We start from the raw sequence: 2,900 nt of genomic DNA, 5'->3' as shown, positions 1-2,900 counted from the left end.
TTTCAAGCCCTTTCTGTGATGTCGCCCCGATGTCCGACTGTGGCATTTCTTTTTAAAGCCCTTTCTGTGATGTCGCCGCGACGTCCGACTGTGGCATTTCTTTTTAAAGCCCTTTCTGTGATGTCGCCCCGACGTCCGACTGTGGCATTTCTTTTCAAGCCCTTTCTGTGATGTCGCCCCGACATCCGACTGTGGCATTTCTTTTCAAGCCCTTTCTGTGGTGTCGCTAAGACGCCCGACTGTGGCAGCTTTTTCTTATATTTATTTCAGACACCCGATCGGAAATTATTTATGTTCTGTTGGGATTTCAGGCGGACTACCGCCGTTTTCCTTTTACTTACCTTGTTATGATAATTTGAATGTACATTTGGTGAATTAATCATGACGCATCCATGCATGCATTTGTTATATCTTACGTCCGAACTGTCTTGCGAGTACTTTCAAAGTACTCACTGGCTTGTTGATTTGGCCAGATGCTGACGAAGGCGATCTCATGGATGAAGAGTTTGATAGCGAGTCCGACACCTAGAGGAGTCCCAGTCAGTCTCGTGCGACCCTGGATTTGGTCACTGTTTTATATCCGCTTCCGCTACCAAATAAATTCATCGAGCCTCACCTCGACGCTCGATGAGATGATAGACATAGAGTCTTGTATTTCTTTCCCCGCTATGTTTTTCCACCACCGCCATATCCTCGAGTCAGTAGTATGCCTCCACACCACTGTGTCATGTCCACCATTATGTATAATTATTGGCGTGATTGTAATAATTTGGTTGAGCAACCGCAGCTCGACCCTGTAATATATTTTATGCTACTGGCTCATTGTATCAAGAAATTGTCTACCAGTGAGGAGGATTTCTCTCATACTGGACTCAAAAGATTGGTTTCTCAATAAATATTTTTATTGGAAAACCGGTCGTGACAAGCTTGGTACCAGAGCCAGGCTGACTGTAGGAAGCCATTAGGTGCGGTCGCTAATTGGTTATTACCATGATAGAGCTAATTTATATTTTTGCGATTGTAGTCATTTTCTGTCAGTCAGCATAAATTTATGATCTGACCATGCAGAATTTTTGCCTACTTTTGTAGATGGCCGACAACAGCTGCGAGTCTCAGACCTTCGCCAACGTGCCCGATGGGTTCGTCAAACTTCTTTCTTTCATCGTTCAGGTCGCGATGGGGCCATCCGTGCGCCCAGTCTTCACACTCTGCCGGCACCGAGTCAACGACAGTCTGACCATGCACCAGGCTGCGGTGCAGTTCAAGGGAGGGCGTGGTGAGTTACGCCGCTTCCGGTTCGTGGGAAGAGCAATGCCTATGGAGAGGCATGCTATGCAGATGGCAGCCCGCGAGGCGATAGCTCGTCTCAGGGATGTCCTTCCCGTGATGAAAACTCGTCGTTACCGTTATCTTCCGTGCCATGTGCCTTACACCTGTCACTACGCATACTCCTGCCCCAGAGGAGAACGAGACGAGGCTTTTGAGATGCTCATTGAGTATCTCCGGGCCTTGGAGGCAGCCTTCGACAACCTAGTGGACGACTTCGTAGCTACCCGCATGGACTCAGTTCATGGTTGTGCTGCCAACAGGAGGGAGCTCCTACCAATCGCACCGCCACTGACTTTTGTCTCGTCATCAGCATCTTTTACGCCTGCTCGTCGCCTGCCTTCTACCTAAGAATTCAACCAAGTCATTGCGCCCACTCCAGCGCGCACTGCACCAACCTTCGCGCCCACTCCTGTACGTGTTGCTCCGCCCCTGGCAACCGCTCCGTCCGCTCTGCGCAACACTACACGTATGGAGCCCATTAGCGAGGAGGAAGTTGAGTCCCCAACCTCGCTACGCCTCGCCCTCGGCAGGGCAAAGGAGGTCGTCAACATCTCCGCCTGAGTACGCTTAGCTGCCGTGTATTGTACCGCTTTGTCAGATATGTACATAGGTTGTGAGAAGTAGCCTGTTTGCGCATCATGTAGGATCTGGGGAAGTGCACTAGCCTAAATAACATGTCAGGATTATGTACGCATATCCTGAGTGATGTATTGTATAATTACCGCCCGCGTGTAAGATATGTAATGAGCAGTCCTTCTTCGTGCGCATGTCGATTTGTTTTCTTAAGTAAGCTGAGTTATTTAATTCTATTTGCCAGCTTTATGCATTTATGGTTTTGTTTTGCGACTCTTTCCGCTTTTCTCATGAGTTTTACAAAAATATATCCCCAGAGTGAAAAATGTCTCGTCCTTGGACACGTTCCATGCCAACTCCACCAGAGGAAATTTATGATGCTCAACCCAACAACGAGTTCACTCAGGGATAGTCAAGCCAACAGGGCAGTGAATCGGCACTTTCACAAATGTGCCGCCTTTATGAGCAGAGTCAGCAACAACATCGCGAGATGATGAACCAAGTCATCAACATGGGGAATCATCATGGACAGTATCAGCAGCATTCCAAGTTATCTGAGCTACAGAAGACACGTCCTCAAACATTTTCTCACACTGACAAGCCTCTTGAAGCCGAGGACTGGCTTCGAGATATGGAGAGGAAATTAATTATTGCAAAGTGTAATTAGATAGTAATGGCGCACCACCAGGCCGGTGCGCCATTAGTATATTTATTATTATTATTTTGTAATAAATGAATATGAATATGAAACAGTAATATTTTTTTATAAAAACAGTAATAATTGTTGTTTAACAACAATTGTAGTCTACAATTTTTTAGAAAATGAATATGAATATGAAACAGTAATTATTTTTTATAAAAACAGTAATAATTTTTTAAAAAATATCATCAAATTTGTTATTTGAAAATATCATCGGCGGCGGCGGTGGAGCGGGGGAGGGTACGGGGGGTCGTCGGCGGTGGTGGAGCGGGGGAGGGTGCGGTGGGTCGTCGGCGGC

The sequence above is a fragment of the Triticum dicoccoides genome, chromosome 2A (assembly GCF_002162155.2).
Source record: "Triticum dicoccoides isolate Atlit2015 ecotype Zavitan chromosome 2A, WEW_v2.0, whole genome shotgun sequence".
NCBI lineage: Eukaryota > Viridiplantae > Streptophyta > Magnoliopsida > Poales > Poaceae > Triticum > Triticum dicoccoides.
This window is presented reverse-complemented; position numbering follows the sequence as displayed.